The sequence below is a fragment of the Aythya ferina genome, assembly GCF_964211825.1.
Source record: "Aythya ferina genome assembly, chromosome: 14".
Lineage (NCBI taxonomy): Eukaryota > Metazoa > Chordata > Aves > Anseriformes > Anatidae > Aythya > Aythya ferina.
This window is the reverse complement of record NC_140312.1, coordinates 2,908,772-2,930,556: the sequence shown is the minus strand read 5'-3', so window position 1 is coordinate 2,930,556 and position 21,785 is coordinate 2,908,772. Positions and strand designations below refer to the sequence as shown.

Below are 21,785 nucleotides of genomic sequence, written 5' to 3'. Positions count from 1 at the left end.
GATTTCTGGTTATTTATTTATTTTTCAGGTTATACACCATGAACTTTTACATGTAGTGTAACATTAGCAAAAGTAAGACAATAATATAGAAACTAAAATTCTATAGAGCAGGTTTGGAACTGCAGAGAAGAGTGGTAATTCCACTCCTTATGCCCTCATTCATCCTGTTAGGTATTGATTGCTGTTAATAACAACAGGACACTGCAGCAGCTATTTTGGTAATGTTGAACTATAAACATGGAGGTAAATAGCTTAATAAGCACAGATAATTCCTTTATTCTCAAACCTCAAATATAGTCTACAGTGCAGAATGAGTCAGCTGGAAGGATCTGCATTTATGTATCCTCCTCCGAGAGAGGAAGTACAGCGAGGAGCACAGCAGTGCTGCGTGCTTGGATACATTTCAGACGTGAAGACAGCAGGCTTTTTGATGAGAGATTTTTAATGTCTTCCAGCCGTCCCCATGAGGATGCTAGTCTAAGAACACGGTATGCAATCTTTACATCTCTTTTCACCAGCTGATGTATTATCTGATTATGATATAGCATTTTTCAAGCAGTTTGACACCTCACCTTCAGGGTATTTTCATAAGGAGCCCAGCTTTGTCAGGGTGGTACTTCCTGGAGTCCAGCATCCTAAACAGGCAAGGAAAATATCCCCAGCTCACTGTCGGACTGGCAGATACAGTCCACATATCTTAGAGGAACTCTTACTATCAAAGTTCATAACCTTCTTTACTAGCGACTGTGTGCGTTTATACCACCACCAATGAAGAACCATCTAACGTGAAACGACCGCAGCCTGTGTTAAGCAACAGAAATCTGGAAGCGAAACCTGCTGAGGGGTGTGCCGCTTCCCCGCGCAGCGAATCTCCCCGAGCGCTGCCCCAGAAGTCACCCGAGACGTGCAGGAGGCCTTTCTGCTCTGCAAAGTGAATTTCACTTGTTACCTTGGCATTGGCATGGGCAGGGAGGTTTAGGATGTGAGAAACGCATACATTCAGAGGCACCTGGCTGAGCTTAGTTAGGACTTCACCGCTTAAATACTACATTGGTGATACAGTTTAACGTGAGCAGAAGGTGACAGTACTTTAATTTGTCAAAATGCAACATGCTTTTTCCTGTTAGTGCACTCAAATATGTGAACATGCATTTGTACAGTATTCTGATTAATCTGATAATGGCATCCCCTACTAGAAACCCCTTTCAGTTCCAGTCTGCAGCCTTAGCTTATAAGAGTGGTTCAGTCAGCTTAATTGGGAACGTCCACAGATGAAGGATGTGGCACATCAGAGATTGCTAATTAGAGAAGTTGGGCTTTTCAGAGGTGCCAAAGAGATTCAGTAGCATAAGTGCCAGTCCACAGTGTCATAAGCATTTAAGTTAATTTGAATTCACTGATGTCATAATTACTACATTCACTGAGATGCAGTTACAGACGCTAATGGATTGAAAAAAAAACTGTTCCGTTCAGACACTGAATCTTGTTTCCCCTGATATCAGTGGAACGGGAATGGATTTAGGTTTTGCCATTTCCATTAAGAAAAATCAAAAATCCAATAGGCAATTTCCTGTCATAAGGAGATTTGAGCGAGAGCAGATGGAGGAAGAATAATGTAATTGTGATGCACTTTCTTTTTTACTAGCTTGCTCTGTTTCAGTTTCAAGAGCATGCCTAAAATGGGTTCTTCCACACAGAAAGCTCGCTCAGTAAGTCTTAAAATAAATGACGAGCAAAAATGGCATCTACCAATCCACAATGCCAGCAGTGATACCAGGCATCGCCAACAACCTATTATCACCATGAAAACTCGAACAAATAAATTATGGAGTACTTTGTTTAGCACCGACCGCAGAAGCTTTCACCAGCAGGCTTTTCTGACTCATTCTTTCACTGGCCATAGCAGTGCTGGTGCGTCAGAGGAATGAAGGATCTCATTCATTCGGGGGACGGGGGAAATGACAGCCCGGCGGCCAAGATTTCCTTCGGTGGCTGAGTCGCAGCGCTCGCAGAAAGGCTGGCTGAGCCGCTCGGAGGGGAGAGCACTGCAGCTCGGTTCTGCCTGGTTCTGCCACGTCCTTGCCAAACTCTGATATCAGTGGGAAATCTGTTTAAATCTCTGAAGCGTTTGCTCTTGATGATGTGTTGGCTGGTTTACAGATACATTTTCAGAAGGTGTCAGTGATGACAACTACATTTATTACATGAAATGAAATGTAACTTGGAACTGAGCTGTATGAGAGAAGAGAGGGAAGACAGTTCATCCAGTCTTATTTTGATCCCCCAGAATTCTTTTTAACCCTTCGAAATGCTTTCACAAACATCCAGAGAGCTTCCAGGAGGATTTGTTTTATTTTGTCCTGGTGTGTTTATTTGGGTTTCTTTTAGGAGAAATCACACATGAAGGGGCATTATAAAGTGACCAGCTTCAAACTTGGCTGCCTTCATCCAGCTGTGGCAGCTGGAAGTGCAAATGGAAACTGAGGAACGGGAACAGTCTTCCCCAATTATGGCAATGCCCTCCTGTACATCTAGAGGGGTATTAACCCATCTATTTCAGATATCTGATTTATTTGGTTAGAAGAGTCTGCTCTGCATCTGAACGGACGAAGGGGAGAAGCAGAAACTCTCAGGAAATGCTTCAGATCACCCTCGCTAGGCAATGCTTCAACATTCTGAATTGCTGAGGATGAATGTCTCTGTTGGCATAGGGCCCTACCTTTCTCACCTTCTTTAAGAAGCTAAAGACGGTCACAGTTGGGTGGCAACCCCCTGGAAGGCAGAAAAGCAACGTACGGATGTGAGACACAGTGCGGATAAGGTAATGTAAGGTCTGGGAACACTGACAGCAGGGTGTCCAAATCCACCTGAGCTGCCTGCTGGCTGCAGAACCGTCGCATCTTCTGCCACGCTCAGAGGAGACAGCTCGTGTTGGAGGAAGAAGCCATAGCCAGTGAGACTACAGTTTCCTAAGTGGCAAGAGGCCCCAAGTTGATGAGCTTGTGGTGTCTTTCTCGCTTCCTATTCCATGCTCAAAACCCACAAGGCTGTAGGAACTTCAGGCACTACATGTGCACATGAATAATATCCAGAGAGCCTTAAATGTATGGGCAGGACACATAAATGCAATTTGGAAGTAAAGATATTGGGACACAGGATCAGCTCTAGAGAGAAAGGAGCAGCACTGCGAGCTGAAAAAATCTCAAACTCGTGTGTGGTTGCCACAGCTACTCAGAGGTCCATTCATAACCCTATCTAACAAAGTAGAGGAGTATTTAGGGACAGTCTGCAGCCAGCCGATTGCACCTAAAGGGATTATTTTCTCGAGTATAATTTAGATAAAACTCTGGGGCCCTTACCTACCCTAGAACTGGGAGCTAAAATAACAACTCACCTTCCGCCCACCCCCTGTGCCAATTCAGTAAGGTGAGCCAAAAAAAGTGAACTAGGTTACAGAGCAATAGAATAGGACCCAGACATCCCAGATGTTACTGAAGGAGGTGCAATGACATTAAAAAAAAAAAAAAAAGAGAGAGGAGAATTTAAGCAGGGAACAGAAACTGAACAGCACTGGATAAAAAGACTCTTTATAACCTAATGCTATGAACTTTTGAAAGGAACAGATGTAGGTTAATAACTATGTGTGCACTTGTAAACTAGTGACTCCTACAGCTTGTGACCTGATGTTGGTGTGTTTCTGCGTGCTCCCACCACAGCAAACTACCTGTGACTGTGGGCAGCTTTCTTCTAAAACAACCGTCCTGGTATTTTACTGCCTTGCTTACAAATAAACCCCACCAGCAGGATCTCACGTTCAGACGTGCTGTGGTGTTACTGTTTGATTAGAGATGGCCTGATTGAAAAGTAAGCGTTTTATTAGTCACTAGAATATAAAAAGGTAAAAATTGAAACTTTGAAGACCTTTGAAGTGGCTGTGATAGCAAAATACATGATATACAAGGATGTGTGTTTTTTCAGAATTAATGCATTTTTATGAATCATTAAGATAACTGGTTTCTTTTTTGATCTTTGCTGTCATAATCCAAGTTACCCTAGTTGCTCATGAATAAATTTGTGTTTTGTTAGTGCTTGTGTAGTGGGATGCTGAGACTCCCCAGATGTGATGAGCAGGATGCGCAGGATTCAGCTCCCACCAGTCTGCTAACAAAACTGCAGCACAGGAGAGGTGCTCAGAGGTGCCTCTGTGTCCCAAAGGGTCCCAAATAAGGCTGCATTTCCCCAAAATTCTGTAAGATCTCTCACGAAAATGTTAACTACACGTTCTCCTACACAAATGAGAGTGGATTCAGAGACATTGACCAACTCTTTGCTGTGCTGAGCCTGATCCTCATGCGGCACACATTTTATAACGGAGAAGCATGGGACGTGGCACTGCGCAGGGTGAGGAGAAAGCCCACGCCAGGCGATGAGGAGAAGACAGCTTGCTGTCCCCTGCTGCGAATAAATGAAACTCCTCAGTCAAAACAGCATGCGCCATACAGTCATCTTACTATGCATAAGAAAGGCCAATGGATTGTGGTTGCTTAGGAAGTGCTACAGAAATAGCATTTTTAAATTTGTTTCTAACTTGTTGCATGCTGGACTTTACCACAAAGAAACTCCACAGAGCACTTTTTAAAAACGTTTAACATTTTTCTTTATGACATGTTGAGGGGATCACGGTGTGACACTGTATTAAGCACTGTTCAGTTCACCTGCAGCCATCTACCTCAAAGTCACTGGTGGCTTTAGGTGAACCCCACCGCCCTGTGCTCAGCCCGCTAGCCAGCAGGTGTGGCTATAGAGCCTGGTCCTGCCTCTCCAGTCCACGGGATGTCTTTCATCACTCCCTGGACTGAGGAGGGATGCCATCACTGCCACCTTTTCTAACAAGGATATAATAATGCTACACGCTTGCTTTCACCCTCGGAAATCCCAGGGCACAGTAAGAAGCCGTAATTGTAAACACGAGTGTCGTGTGTATGGGAGCCTTTCAGACAGACACGGTGTCAGAAGTTGGGACTGCAAAGGACTCGCACGCTTTTGCAGGTTACCATCTGCTGTGTCCTTTGCCACAAGCTCCGTTGTCAACATGGACAAGGGCAGGGTACTTGGAACTGCTCACAGGGCACTTGGCACTCTCACTTTAGCTAGATTAGATTAAATAGCCAGATTTAATTTCTCTGCTGACATACCATTTTATAATTGTAAGAGAAAATATTCTTGCTCGTAGCTTAGAAGATCATTCCACTTTTTTGTAATCAGATTCTCAGCAGGGCTGAAAGCCTTCTTACAAGAAACAGAATTAAAACCCATTTTGAACCACAGAGGGACTAACAACGATGTAGAACTACACATGAAACTAAAAAATGAAACTAAAAAAAACCTAGAAGTTGAACTAAAAAGTGAAAAAGAGAAGTGCTCTTTTCAATGCCTGTCAGAATGGTCCGGTGTTTTAGAAGGTGAGAACTGGCTTTCTTGAGGTGTTTGTTGCTGCAGAAAATTGTCATTGAAGTGCTCATGCTCATGGCTCAGCTATGTCTTTGTGAAGTTCAGACAAATGAGTGTAATCGCAGTGGAAAAATTAATGTTGATTTTGGAGGACAGGAATTTGCTATTTTAGACTGGACCTCTGTTCAGTGGTCCATCTGCACGCAGCAAAACAACTGAGCACAATTCAGCTACAAGTGCACGGGATTCAAGCACAGGCACCAACTTTTACAGCAGGATGACTGGATGATACATTTAGCTACTGAACTAGAGCCTCCACATCTGCTGCTAGAGTAAATACAGTGTGAAAAACACAAGAAGGATCAAACTTCAAAGACTCTGTTATGGTGATGCTTTCCCACTACTCCCGTCTCATCACGTTTGTGTTTTATAAGCAGTTTTAAACACCAGCATCAAAACTTTTTTCACTTCTAAAAAGATTTCCACCTAGGGAAAATGGGACATACTTTGGTGATCTGTGCGTTACTAGTAAATGTATTACCCGTTACTAGTAAATCTATTACCAAGTATCACAGTACCCAAACTATAGCACTGTCTTGACAATACAGGCTCTGTATTTTCACCTGTTTCTGGAAACCCTGAGGCTGAGTTAGCCGAGGTACTGATGTGGTGTTCAAAATGCTAGAAGGAGAAGCACCCAACAGAAATGCATTTGGTTGCTAGTTAAAATTTTAAAGTCTTTTTTTTTTTTATCTTTCCCAGGTCCCCACATATTTCCTGGAGGACAGAAATGTTTACTGGACTTGTGTTTCTGGTTATGTTTTGACCAGAATTTAATGTAAGTTAACATAAACGTGTGTGTATGTATCTACTTATCAGTGTATCTCTTGGAGGCATACACAGCCTCTCATATGAATGAAAGCATGAAAACAAAACCCTATATTTGAAGTGTTTGTCTATTTTGACACAGTGTTTCAGGACCTCAAAAGGACAACAAAGCAAGAGATATAAAAGCTGCCAAAATGAAAGGTGGGACACAAGATACTATCAGTATTGCACGTTCAACTGATACAAAATGATGCAATTAGCAACTGATTAGCTCAGCTTTTCCGAAGTTTCTGTTACTTATTTCTCTTGTGGATGATCACCCACTGTATTTATTATTCCAGGTAAGTTAAGGTAATGCTGGATTGAGTGTTCTAGACAAAGTTTTGCCATGGTTTCTAAAAATAAAAGAAAGTAAATAAAGACTATTTGAAACCACTCGTGATTGTGGAGTCAGCATTTGCTGAGCTGACTTATTTGTAATAACACTCATAAAAAAGAAAAAAAAAAGCTGTTCCTGAACTGGAAAAGCTAACAGGGTTATTTTTAGTTCAGGTTTTAATGTTTTATCATTTTAAGAGGAAACAGTTGCCAGGTGAGAAAACAGTTGCCAGGTGAGAAATGTTATGTACAGATTGAACAAAAAGTTTTTTCTTTCATGCAGGAGTTTAAACAACAGATTTCATAGATCACGGTTCCACAGCTGTCTCTGTTTCTTTTCCAGCCCCAGCATCATTAACCAAAGTAAAGCAATGTGAAAAAGTGAGAAGGAACACTTTAGCCCAAAGCTTCTCTCAGTGCACTTTTACAGTGCTGGGAGAAAATGCTCGTGAGTCACCATTGCCCATGAAACCCCTTCTCTGCTAAACAATAATTGTGGGCTGTAGCCTGGTGAACAGGGTGACAGGCATGAAAGATTGAAACATATTTATTTAGTATTGTTTATTATTAAATATCTAGTATATAAATGTTCACTGTATTACATATTTAGACTCTATTTCATGGAGTCTAATTTTGTATCTGTTTGTTCTGTATAATTAGAAGCCATTTTTAGCTTTGGCTATAGCCTTTTATCCTAACAACTAAACACATTTCATCTACAAGGGTTCTGAAACTTTACTTCAAAATCGTTTCAAAACAAATATTCTGTACAGCTTAATGAATGTTTCTTTTGGCAGCAGTGCTGGTGTTTGCAGCTCAAAGTCATGCTGTTTCCAGTCGCACGTCTTAAGCTGTGTTAGCGTAATTGCATTTGGGGTTGCACAGTGAACCCGGTCAAGGACTTGGACTTGACTAAAATAACCTGACCAAAGATGGGCTTTTGGACTTGGAACCTTTTCCTCACGACAGCCTGACAAAGATGGGGTGGCACAGGCCAGACAATAGCCTGGGAAGGGACGGGTGTGAGCAGCACAGGGAAAAGAGGCGCTGCTCAAAGCAGGGCAGTGCGCTCATAAAGCTGCAGTTGTGCCTTTACATGCTGGGATGCCATACAAACACCTCGGCCTGTTCAGTATCTAAAGAAAAAAAAAAAAAAAAAAAAGTAATTTCATAGCTATGATACTGTAGCCATGTTCTAATTAAGTTGCTCCAATATTCATGTCTAAATTAACTGAATGTACTATGAATTAATGACATGCTACAGGGAGTTGTATACATAGATAACTTAAGAAGGATCCTCGTAATAGTGCAAGGTTAGGAAAAGCACACAAACGCATTGGTGGGAAGAAAAATCTACTTATAGAAATACCTTACAAACCAAACTAACAGAGAAGAGGTATTTTATATTTTGTGTTTTTCTTTTCTTTTTGTGTTTTGATTGATGTAGTTCTGCCGAAGGATGAACAGTTACTCATTAAGAGCAGGAGTAACCAGAGTGCAATCCAGGAGGCCAGCCAGTATCCACAATTAGCGGCAGTCGCTGGCTGTGAATCCTCTGCCTGAGTTGCCTGCAGAGGTGGCAAACGAAGCTGGCACTGGAACCATCCCTGGCAGAGGCAAGCCAGACTGCTGTTCCACTTGCTTCACTGACATCTACAGGGGTCTGGGTTATATGGAAACTGTGCAATGGGGGATACATGGAAAATGTTACTGGGGCTGTCTTGTCTACACGGTATTTTCTGGGAGATGCAGTTTCTGTTGAATCACTGCTTTACACACTCCTGTTAGTGTATAATTCAATTATAATTCTTATTGCAAAACTTCTCCTATTTATTGTAATATATTTTAGATTTGTTGTTCGCTTTCTTATGTTGCATTTTCCATGTGGCCACTGACATATCTAGCTGTAGAAAGCTATGTAAAGATTGGAATGCTAAAAAATACAGTATTAAAAATAAATAATCTTATTTTTGTGTTTAAGTTAAACGTTTATTTTCTTTTATGGCTTTATAGCATGGTCGCTATTTAAATTCAGCATTCGCTATATAAAATCTTGAAATATGAACAGGGTTTTAGATAACATTTCAAGGGAACAAAAATTCACACCATCCAAATTAGGATAATTTGGGCACTCCTTATTTCATTTTGCATTATGTGTTAGCCATAAGAATCACGTGGCCCTTTTGATTTTGCTCTCTGGGCTGTGACTTGCTGCCGGGCTGTTTGTGCAGGAGCGATGCCCGTGGTGCGGCAGGATTAATGAAGTGCCGGCTGCCAGATGTGAACTGCAACAGCTCTTTTTATGAATTAGCTAAGATTCATTGTACGTAGTGTACACATGTGGGTGTGAAAAACCACACTGGCCCTCTGAAGAAAGCCGATCTACTACAGATAAAGCTTTAATGACATCAGCCGGGTGTAACCAGCAGTTTAGATCGCTCACAACTTGGTGAGCATTTATGAAACGTAGATGCCACACATGGCTCTTCCTCACAGCACTGGGCCAGTGCATCTCCACGCCCTGTGCTCAAATACTGGGTCAATTCTAAGAGATTACACTGAGATTTAGATGCTAGGCTATTTTTAAAATCTCTTCCTCTCCTAATGCGTTTTCCCATATAATCCTATCTAAAAATTTATTTTGAGGGCTCGGAGTAAGTAGGGAAATGGGAGCTTAATGTAAGCAAATCCAGGAAAAGCTTAGATGAGCTATGGGTTCGAGTTGGAGCTGAGAAAAGCAGATTTCATTCACTGCATCCTGACTCAGAAGATGGAAGAATACTTGAAAGATCCCAGAAAGAAAACCACTATCTCTGAGGCTCCAGGATAAGGTGTGGAAGGGAGACAGAGCTAGCAAATCCTCTGAGAATAAAAAATAAAATATATTTCCATTTAAAGTGGCATCTAACTGGATCTAACACTAGCCCAGAAGACATCTGGATTGCATTCTTTCCTTTCTGTGCTGCTGGCTGAGGTGATTTGGGGCAAATAATCTATTGCTGAACACATCAGATTCCTCATCTGTGAAGTGGTATTGACTTGTGCAAAGCGTGCTGAGAGCTACTGATGGGAAACGCTAGCCAGAACCGGTATTGAAATTTGACGTTTTCCCTGTAAAAGAATGATATCTGAATTCTTCTAGAAATGTGCTGAGGTTGTTCATGTGTGTGAAAAAGAAGGTTTTAAAAGGGTAGTCAGAGAAGAACTGATAATCAACTAAACTCTGCTGTTAAATGCTCTGCTCCCAGGAAATTGTTAATTATTTGTACGCTGTACACTTCCGCCACTCTGCCCAGTTAGCAAATACACCACCACTGAAAAAGGAAACCCTAACACAGGCAGCAAAACTGGGGTAAAAAAAAAAGGGCTTTTGTGAGTAATTGGAAATAGCCCCACCGTGCAGGAATACCTGTCGTGCTTACTGTTGCAGCTGAAGGCGTGCCCAGATTGCAGCACTACCAGCCACGGGCTACGCAAGAGAATCTGGCGAATTTAGACCAGCCACGCAGCTCCAACATTCCTTTTTTCTTTTTGCCATTAGTTTTTATGTTTTTTGTTTATTTGCTTTTCTGCAGAGGAGTTGAATATCTAAATTATTTTTTTGCCTACATGAATGAATGTTGAAAAAACATGCCACAGTTGCTCAACTGCTGAAGTATCTCTTACAAGTAAAAAGGTTAATTTTAAGAAAAAGGGATTATTTGTGCTAGGCAAAGAGTATCAAGCGTTATTCTGAAGGGCTGCACACAGATTTCCTACCATGCTGTTTGTGGGGTGGTACAGCTCTGACAGTAAAAGCTTCAGAAACTGTTCAACAGCATTCTTTAAATTTAAGGGAGGAAAAGTTGTAACAGTTGTAGAAACAAAATAGTTGTTCTCCTAGCATAAGTATTTTGGACTCATTGTTTAACTCTGTTCTCTGTCCTGTTGCACAGAAAGCTTATATGTGATGAGATAAAATTACATCAGATACACAATCATCCTCTCCAATTCAGAACTCAGATCTTCCCTTGAGTCACTTGAATACAGCTGCTAATTATCTCACATAATGCGTTCCACTGCCGTGTGAAGAGCACGATGCCAAAGGAGAAACTGTTAGCAACACCATCATCTTTAACTGCAAGTGGTTCTCCAAAAAAGACCCTACATTTCCAAGGGGAGGAACCATGAGCTAGTAATTAGAGAAGTGAGAAGCAGCCAACGTAAGGGACATTCCTCCACTGAGAGCTTAGAGAAGAAATACAGACACAGTTTACCTTTCCTGGCAAAAGGAAACGGGGGAAATGGGAGTGATTCTCCTTGTTTCGTGCAGCACTAGCTGCAGATAAAAACACCAAGTATCAGGTTCCTTGACAAAACCCTCTGCTGTAAAAGCAACGTTCTGCTGTTGTTCTGAGAGCTGGAATGTTTTACATTCTGCAGCTTTGATCCGTCCTGTTCTTCATTTCCATACATCACATGGAAAAGCTCCATTGTGTCAGAAATAAGGTTTCAGTATTTGAACACTGAAAATTTGAAAAACTGTGATCTCAGTAAAAGGTAAATGTGTGCATTTAATACATACGTTATTATTCCAGTAAGTCTCAGAAGCAGATGCAGCATTACTGAAGATGGAAACAATTTTGTTGATATCACTGGAGCTGAACGCACTCAAGCCAGAATGAAACCTAAATGTCCACATAATCCCCCGTGACCTCTCAATTATCCCCACACAGCATTACAGTGATTTTACAGATCACACTGAGCACTGAAGGGAAGGGCAATTCAAACTTTCCATGGCATGTGTGCTTGTGCCTTTAACTTTCTTATTCAGTAGTCACCGAGGCAGGTTAATCTGTAGTGTATTTTAGTGGCAGGAAGGGTTGCAGCAGGCCCACTGAGAGCCTTTGTGCTCTTTGCAGTGCTATTTTCCACAGTGATTTCATCTCTATCCCACTGTCTGATTACCAGAGGGCCAGCCTTTTTATGCAGAAGACAATGTATTGATTGCTCACCATGGCGGAGCTGCGTGGGAGATGCTACGCATCTGCAGCTGGAGCTTACTAAAGAATCGTTAGTACAAAACATTTGCTGTAGCTTTCCACGGTTTAGAAAAGCATTTCAGAAAGAAAAGACACGATTCCCCAAATGTAGCTAAGACAAGTTTCACTCAAATATTTATATCCAAGCATAAATATTTTCTGAGATTTAGGAAAACCTACTGGTGTCCACTGTTGCTTATAAAATCCATGCCTTTGCTTTCAGATTTTTTTTTTCTTTCTTATGTAGAGTAATTAAAAATCCTGTCTCAACTGAAATGGAAAACTTTCCAGACTTGAACTTTAGAAATTGATTGCCATCCAGAGAGTAGCATCTTGATTCCTGGAACTGGCAAAACATTCATCGATTTCTGTTAGCATCAATGTTTGATTTGGATTGTCTTCCTTAACTCTACCTTTGAAATCATGTCAAACTCAACTCTTTTTTTTTTTTTTTTTTTTTTAAACCTGATTCTTAATACCAGACCAGCCAGCTTCTGCTTGTAAATATCTACTCTTTTTCAAACCTATGCAGTGAGACTGCATTGTGCACCTTTGGTGTTACATAAAATCCACAGGTGTATTTGTCAAAAAAAGGCTCACTTTAGGGTGGCATGTGAAATATATTGGCATGAAGAAACACCCTTTTTAATTGGGTTGGTCATATGATTGATATTTGGCAGAGGCTCTTAGCATGACTCAGTGAAATCTTTTAGCAGTGAAGCTTCTCATATAGTAAACATTCCCAAGCACCAGACTCTATAGTTTTATTTCACTGAAGCAAAATCCTATTATATTAAATTATACTGTGGAAACATTCTCTATGTTAATTTAATGGATGCAGCTCTTTAATTCTTTGCCATCTGTTCCACCCCTTAATTACAAACACAAAAAAGTACAATTCACAATCTCATCACAAAAAGAAGACTCGATTTGATTTGGATCCACAGGTAAGTGTTATACTCTGACTGCTAGCACCCGTTTGGACGTGGTTTCACTCGACAGCAAACTATGCTTTGCTGGTAGCATTCCTACTTTAAATATATGCCTTGGCAGTTTAAAGTGGACAAATGGTTAGTCACTCCTGCACCTAAAAATCTTACTGTGGTTCTCTTTTCATTTTAGATGTAGCTGGTTTTCAGGCTAATTGAATTCATCTTTGTGCCTGCAAGCCACTGAACACTGCAGAATCTTTTGGGGCAAAAGAAGGCATAGAAATACAGGAAATAGAAAGACGTTACAGATACTCTGCCTTTTTTTTTTTTTTAACATCATAGTCTTTCCTCTCTAAAAGGAATATGTATGTGTATATATATTTTTCTTTTGGATGATAATGTAGAAAGCATTTACATTTAAAACATATGAACAAAAGGCAAGCATTTGCATTCAGCGGCGCTGCCCAGAAGCTTGTTCACTTGTATCATTTACACTCATAAGAAAATGCGTTTGTTCACCTAATACTTATGACTTGCCTGTTAACGATACTTCACACTTTGAAGAAAGTGCATTTCAGTTAAAAGCAAAACAAAACAAAACTGCTCAACTAGCAAAATCTGTAGTAGTATCTGTAACACTTCACAGACGGGGAAGTGAGAGTTGAAAATCTTTTACGCAGATACAAGAGATATCTCCTGTCTCCTGAGCTGTGCACCAGCCCGTGGTGCCTCCTGCTATACTGGTTTCACAGTACAGAGTACGAGCAAGAGTTATTTTCTTGAACACAGAAGTGTATTAAATAGTCACATAAAACCAGAAGAACTTGTTTCGAAAGAAGTCAGCCCTATCTCAAGGCTACTGCAACGTACACACCTTTATTGTGGAATTCTTTCACTCGCTATATTATCTATACATGAGCAACTCTTGGTAGATTTTGGTACATTTGCCTACTGTCTCCAATGGAATGCTGCCAAAAAATTAGAACAGCAGTAGCTGCACCATTGAAGTTGTTTTGACTACTGGAAGCATGAATATGAATTATTTTCCCTTGTAATATAGGGCATTATTTAAGGGAAGTGTAACTACAGTCAGGACAGAGAGAGCAGCTTATGAAAATGTGTGTTGAGCTACATCTAGAATCAACTGTAACACAGGGCTAGTAGATTAAACACTGGTATGCTGTTGAGACTAGTTTATATTGTAATTTTGGTGCCCTGGAAGGTGATGTTTCTGAAATAAACATTATTCTGAGGAAGTTCAGACAGATATTGGAAAGATTATTTTTGAGAGTAAAATGGAAATCAAAATTAGACTTCCTGTGCAATGTCCAAAGCATTGGGCCACTGATTCTGTGGAGGAAAGACACCCTTTGAGAAGGTGGCACATTCCTCTCTCTCGTCCTGTGCAACTGAATTCAAACACGATTGTAACAGACCCTGCATATACATTCATTATGGAATTCAAAAAATTTAATTGCTCAAGGTAATGACAGTTTTCTGAAACCAGTTCTCCTCTCTGATAACACACCTGATATTGTTATTTAATTACGGAGCAATTATTCTTCCAATGAAAATAACAGCCATAATTTCATTGATCTTTTCAGTTCATAATCCAAGGAGGAAAACCACAGCAGTGAAGCGCACAAATTAATATTATGCTTGTTCTAGATCCGTACTCCAGAGGGTGTATCTCTGTGTACCACAGTAGCGAGTACAGTTAGTACTAGCTTCTGCCTTTGAACGTAAGAATGACGGCTTTTGGATGCACTTGCTGCCTATGAGGGAAATTCAGTCAGTTATTCAGCCAACACAGCTCAAGCACAGCATGAACTTGGGCAGCCCAGGCCAGCTTTTAGGAAGGCTTTCAGCATTTGTTGGCTTGGGCTTCCAACAGCTGCACGTGTGCAGCATCTGCACAACAGACATGTCATAAAATGTACTGGACATGTGTACTCTGAGGCTAACAAGAGGAGGGGGTTATTTTGTTAGTGAATGTACTCACCAGTTACCACTAATGCTGCATATATCAAATAGAAAACAATGTTCTGTCACTAAGACTCCAGTTCCAGCTGAAATGCCAGGAGTTTTGGCATTACCACCTACCAGTGAGATTAACAGGGCAATTCACAGTCAATTTGTGTTCTTTCATCAATTGAGAGCTTTTTATCAGTAAAATTTGTAATGATGTACTATTTACTGTCATTACACACAGCTTCAGGGAGAAAAACTTCTCAGATTAGAATGGTGTTCCCAGACCTTACGAGGTGCTGTGGATCACTTGGCTAAATTTAATAAATTGAGGCTGAAAAAGGGGAAGAAAGGAAGCTACACACAGGTAAAAGCATAGCGGAGATGAACTATACTAGCTTTGATGGAATACAAAACATCAACCAAGGATGGAGTTTACAGTAAGCAAAGAAACAGGATGAAATAAATAAAATGTGTTACTCAAATAGAAGAGATGAGGGTTTGTTGTTACTGTGATCACCAGGGGAGTTGGAGAGTTTGTTGGAGCTGAAGAGAGATATGTTTTGCTCTCAGGATCGACCAGTGCCCCTTTCCATTTTTTATCCTTCCCAAGTCACAGGAATTTCATGGAAATTATGAGGAAAGGGGTAGAGGGAGGTGGCCTAGCTCAGGGCTAGAAGGGTAACTAGTCTTAGCTAGGAAACCTGGAGACACAACAGGCTGAGAACACAGTGTTACTAATGAGGAAGCTCGGGTTTATCAAGTGTAGCTCCAGCCACCTGGGGATATTCTCTTTCCAAGTCATTCACCATTGTTATTTCATTTTGCATGTTTATATATTTACCATTGTTAAACTCACAAATATTTTGACTGGCAGGGAGTTGGCATGACTAGTAGTTTCTGCTTGGGCAATGCAGGATTACCAAGGATGCTTGTGCTCAGGACTGAGGCGTGCTGACAACACATGATCCTACAATGCCAAATCTGAGTCAGTCCGTGCATCTTGGCTTTCAGGAATATTAAACTGGCCTTCGAAATTGCCTCAAAAAAGAAGAGATACAGTTCTACGTAGGCTTTGCATAATGCAGCTCCAGCAGTGCAAATAATTTCAGGTTACCACAGCATGCTCTTCCACTCCACCCTTAAAATAAGGCTTTTGGTGAGAACATTGTTATGTAAGGCTGCAACGAGACTTGGAACAATAGTAATTATCCAACTTGCCACTTATTTTTAACACCTAAGATGGAAGGCACTGGAATTCTGAACGATAATATTCAAAGAACGAAGCACAGCAGTGAATCTATTGTATCACTATGAAATCTGATTCAGTATTAGGTTAAAAATAAGGTCAGGTTATTATTTGTAACTAGCTATTACTAATAATACACTTGTTAACCCCAGTGAAACAAAGTCATGATCTAAGAATAAATGTTCCTATGCAGTGAATATATCACAGTTCTCCTTTGTCCTTTAGCACATACACAAATAGATTTCAAAAGAAATTTTCCCTCCTCAGTCTCTCTATTCAGAAGAAGCATTTAAAGCAGCAGCCAGGACACGGCACTGCCAGGAGCTGAGCTTGGGAACTGATGCTGAGCTGGGTAGCAAGGCAGCAGTTTAACCAAGGCTTTTTTAGCAGGTTACATGTACCTGTTTTGTCACTTGAGACATCCGTAGCATCTCCAAACAACATGGGTATTATATTAACATGCTTCTAAAAGTCGTGGGTACAATTCTTCCCAACTGGGTTCGTGCTTCCTTCGCTACAAGATACTGGCAGGGCTATGAAGAAAACGCATTTACCTGGCAGGAAAGTGAAAGAGGAATACATCACATCTTCTTGCTCTAGTCCTTTTTCTGCAGTCTTGTTATAGCTTAAGTCTCCAGTTGCTTGGCCATGATGAAGGTCAACAGGACAGGAACTGTGATGTAGTATTAACTGAAGAGTAGAAATCTGAAGGAAAAGAAAAGAAAAAAAAAATGCAATGGCTATAATAGAGAATCTCATTTGTTCAGATAAATGCGCTACAGAATGCCTACATCACTTAGGTGTTGCCTCTCTTAAGAGTAAGAGGAGCTCCAGGACATGACAGACAAGAAACTAGTCCCAGGAAAGAGTTTAGAGTCCTTTCTGCTGGCTGAACTGCACTGTGTATTTCTGAATTGCAACAGCACCTTGCACAGGCACAGTTAAAGAGCAGAAATGTTATGACAAGAGTGGGTAAAGAGTCTCGGAGAGTTTAGGCTTACTATCCTTAGGTCTGCAGGTAGGGGACTCAGTCCTCCTGGACTCACAGGCATTTCATAGGATTGTAGCCTCATTCCAAAGAAAACAATCCTCATTACGGACCCGAAGCCTCCTCAGCTACCTCCTGAGAAGGCCAGCTGCCTTCTTTTGCATTAGTTACTATGTTTTGCTGTAAGTCCGTGCACCAAGGTAAGAAGATAAAATACGTCCTGCAGAGGTTTTACCCGTAAATCAGACATTGAATTGCGTTTGAGACTTCACAAAAGCAAGCAGTGCAGTCCCTCACTATGATGTTGCAATTTTGGTTTAAAAAAAAAAAAAAAAAAAAAAAGCACTTCTTAAAAGATCTTCATTTTTCAGATTCCTAAAGCTTGTTTCATGTTATCTCCAAGACAACTGGTTGTATGTATTAATAATTTGTTGTGGGCCCGACTGCCTAAACATTCCTCATGGAAATAAAACGTTGAACACAAGGAGAGTGTTTCCAAAGAAAGTACTTGTAATGTGAGCTACACTGATCCGAGCACGACACCAGCACCAGCAAGCCCCAAGCTAAGCAGGACGCTTCACAGATGTTTCCATTCTTGGTTTAAAAGGAAGGAATTTAAGCACATCCCAAAGTATTTATTTAACTGCAGTCTCTACTCTCTTGACTCAAAATGCTCCTGTCACATTTGGCAAGTCATTTAACCTCAGTGTTTGCTTCCTCAATGGGGCTGAAATCGTGTATCTGGCTACCTGGCAACACCAGCGATGCCATTTGTCCTGCCTGAGGTAGTATTTGTAAAGAGCTCTCAAGATTTTAAAATGCTACCTTGACACATCACATTTACAGAACGGAGGAAGAGCACGGGCACGTGCAGCACAGACAGGAGGTGCTGTGCCTGTTGGACGGGACAGAGCAGGACACAGAACATCAGCAGTGCGCGATAAGAATTTTGTTCTGCTTAAAACATGCAGGATTTGAAAGATTTTTTGTGGTTTGAAAGGCAAGCAAGTCAGGCAGGTACTGCTGATCCCTCACATGGGTGAGATAAGAAAAATTAAGGAGAAAATCTTTAAGGTCCCTTCCAACCCAAACCATTCTGTGATTCCATGATAAGAAAAATATGCTAGGAAAACCACTAGATTGTTATTATTTTTTAATTATTCTAAATTAACCAACTTTTTTTTTTGACTTGCTGTTAATGTCTAAATTTAGACAGGTGGCCAATCCTCTGGAATTTCTTCAGTTTTTCAAAATACCAAGAATCCAGAATTTATGAATGAGCACCCCTGCCCTAGTTTTTTTTTTGGACTATGATATTTGCAGTCACTTTGTAACAGTTTCTTTCAGTAAGACCATAAACTTCCTACTTTCTGTACAACACCAGAGTAAACTTTGAACTAGCAAATTTCAGTATGCTTTGTGGTGTCTGAGGTGATTAATAATGAGATTCCTCCCTTTACAGAAAGCGTTTAAAGGAACTTTTTGAGTGAGTAGGCCTCTGGTAATAGAAGGCCTCTGGTATTAGTACTATTAGTGATGTCACTGATTTTGTCACTTGCTATCTGGACTCTGGAATGAGTCAAATATACAGAAATAATATTTGCTCATGCTGACGTAACACAAATAGCTGACATAAATAGCTTTTTGTCTAGTTCCCACCTTATGCAATCGTTCTGCTAACAACCACAAGATTTCTCTAACCTGAAGGGACAGCTGAGACACAAGACGTCCTGTGTTTTGTCTCAGGAAGTGGCCAGTATCTGAACACACAATGTATGTTTCTGGCTTCCCTTGAGCAGGAAAGTCCCTTTGTCCACAAAGGCAGCTGACTTCTACAGCAAAGTATCAACCGCTACACCCTTTGCTTACAAAAAAAGCATTAATCCAAGAAGTGAGCCCCAACGTTACGAGTTGCCACCTTTCGATGGCATAGCATGGGCTTTTAATTCCACATTTAGCACTGGAACACCATAGCAACAGGCACTTCGTACGTACGTTGGCAGATAACACAGAACTAGTTAAATATTCACGGGGAGATAAATATGAAGAAAACCAACGTGCGTGTTGCTTACCCTACAAGGGCTCATTGACACTACAGTCGCTTGTTGTATGATGCCATGTGGTATAAATCGGCGTGGCTTGGGCACCGGGCTCTCTTCTACTCCCAGGGAAAGATTGGTGTTACTGCAGGAACGATTGCAAGTGCTAATGTACCTGTCAACGAACCTGAGCTTGATTTCGGACTGTTACACAATGACTTGGCACTATGGGTGGTTTTGCAAAAAAAAAAGTTGAATAACCTACAAGAGAATCGCAGCCAGCTCGAGTAGTTAACCTTTTTAAGAAATGCCACAAATATGAAGCACTTGTCACTGACTCAAACACCAGGCCTGCCTACAGCAGCACGGTCGATCCTTGAGTCATCGTGGCAACCCCACCCAGCAGCTCCCCTTAGCTACAAACCACACACGCGCACACGCCTGGCATGTATTCACTCACTAAGTATTATTGCTGCCATCTCACAGTTCGGTTTAATCTGTCTGTGTATCTGAAGCACAGACAAACCCCCAGCTTGTGCAACGCAGCAGGTATTCTTTCATTATTTCACTTTCCTTTGAAGGCTCAGATAACCATCGGAGAGAGAAGCAACCACGATTCGCTGAACTATTGATTGTGACTCTCAAGTAGGGGGAAGGAAAGAGATCTGACTTCTGATCAAAATACAGTTTCTAGGCTACTTGAAACAGCATGAGGATAAAATATAGAACTAGTTGGGGACAGAGATGGAAACCAAGTTTTTCTCCTTCTATGCAAATGTCCAGATAATTAATGCAGAATGTTCCTGTGCTGCCTGAATTCTCTTCCAGTCAATAGCACAGCTCCAGCTGCAAGGAGAGTGCTGAAACCCCCAGCCCTCCTAAAGCACAGTTTGTGTTGTTAGGAGCTATGTCCGAGTCTTGAAAACATAAAAAGGTTCCTTTTTTCAGTGAGCACTCTAACACGAGGCTCCTGTGAACCTAGGGTAGGTTTGGGAACCATCACATGCACTTTAATGACAGCAGTGAGCACTATTGCTATCTGTAAGGAACCTCGTCTCATCCACGTTACCCGTGCCTTCTCCACACCTATCAGGTAAAACGTCACAGGACGTTGGTCACAGTTCCATAAGGAAATAAACCAAGTTCATAGTTTCCTGCTGATGAGGAGGTTTCATTTCTTCTCTCTCCCTCTGTCCTACTCCAGAGGGCACATCCTGCTGTGGGCAATGCAGCCCTGATCCCGTTCTGAGCACCAGGACTGTACCCAGTGCAGCCACAGCCAGACCATCCCCAGAGCTCCCCTCTACAATTCTGACCCCACGCATCTCTCTGTGCCTGCTCAAACACTCCTACACCTACACACTGAAGCAGCCAAGCATACAATGCAGAAAAAATACACTTTGAACTAGGTCAGATCTTCTGACCACTCATTTTTGCTGGCAACAGGAGCGGAATAGTGTAGGGGTGGGACTGTGACCAGGGACATGTCCCTGTCAGCCTCAAGGGACCACCCGATAGCAGACAGCGCCTTGTTCTGCATCACAGCTAGCCTCTAACAAGGTGCTGAAACATCTGTTTCTCCTGAGACTGAGGCATAGAGTACCAAAATTGTAGGTTCAGATACTTCTGAACGTTGTGGGAAATAAATAGAAAAATAGCAGTAATTAGCACATTTTTGCAGTCAGGAACGTAAGTAAGGTTGAGACCAGGAGGAATTCGGAAAATCCATTTGAGTTTCACCACAAATTCCACTATCTCTACAGAAACCATAAAGCTAAATGTGGTCTTAAAACATCTTACTATGCCAGACAGTTAGAAGAAAATAAACTTTAACTTGGCAAGTTACATAAAAGATGATATTATTGCTTTATGTTCTTCACTTTTATTTGTTCAAGGTTATTTTGGGGGTATTAAGGAAGATGTATCACAAAGTAATTCTGCAATTTTTCAGCTCAAGTTTCAATTACACTTTTCCTTCCACTACTTTAAATACAAAAACTAACAACATCTGAAGATGCAAACCCATGTAAGCAATACGATGTTCTGGGAAAAAACGAAACACCTGAGGCAGGGCGTGCAAACACGCGGGTCTATCAGGACACTATGACACCAAAGCACCGAGACTGATCTACGAAAGCAAGCATTCCTTCCCCTTTGCTCATTATTTGTTAACTAGCTTAATAGTAGGCAAAGAATTTAACAATTTAAGAGTCCCTATGAGGCAAACCCTGACAGAGTGGAGGGACACTTATTAACTGGGAAAAGCCCTCACCGATTTGGTACTTTCAACAGGGTATATTTTGCCCAAAGTTTGACCTACTTTATTGATCCTTTTCCAGCTGATCAATCCATGCATTTTTGAATGGTATTTTAGGGAAATATTTCATTAAGTAGTACCCCTACTAGTTATGATGCAAATCAACAAAAAACGTAGCCCATTTCACTTAATAGATTTATGTTTCTTTCACTCCTCTTTCCTTACCTATTACTTGTCTCTTGCCAATATTTCTCACTTAAGTAAGTGTCCAAATACACTGAGGTACCTGAGGCCCACCACTAACACCTTGTATTTTACTGAAATCCTCCACTGCACCTCGGTCGTTTCCTCTCCCAAACGCTCACCACAAACACACGACCTTCCCAAGACCCCTTTATTTATATTTTTAAGACAAGACACGCACCGTAGCGAGCACCAGCCCCGCCTCAACACTTCAGTTTCGCGATTAAACTGAGGACAACCACCCCGGGAGCAGCCACCACCAGCAAAACCACCGCATCCCAGAGGAACACAGCGATGGGTGTCCGGGCTGTTTAGCTGGGGGAAGCCTCCACAAGCCCCCCACCACGTCCGTATCCCCTCAGGGCCACACCCCCCCACATCCCCTCAGGCGCTGGGCGGGAAACCGCCCCTCACCACCCCCTTCAGCATGC

General features: G+C 41.4%; 1 long non-coding RNA gene across 1 annotated transcript; it reads right to left on the bottom strand.

Moving 5' to 3' along the window:
• Window positions 1-931: 931 nt before the first annotated feature.
• Window positions 932-21,693, bottom strand: LOC311444494. Its single transcript, XR_014697905.1, has 5 exons — window positions 21,536-21,693; window positions 18,888-18,999; window positions 16,382-16,532; window positions 4,321-4,455; window positions 932-2,772 (listed from the first exon to the last, which is right to left on the bottom strand). It is a non-coding gene; the product is annotated as an uncharacterized lncRNA (long non-coding RNA).
• Window positions 21,694-21,785: the final 92 nt, after the last annotated feature.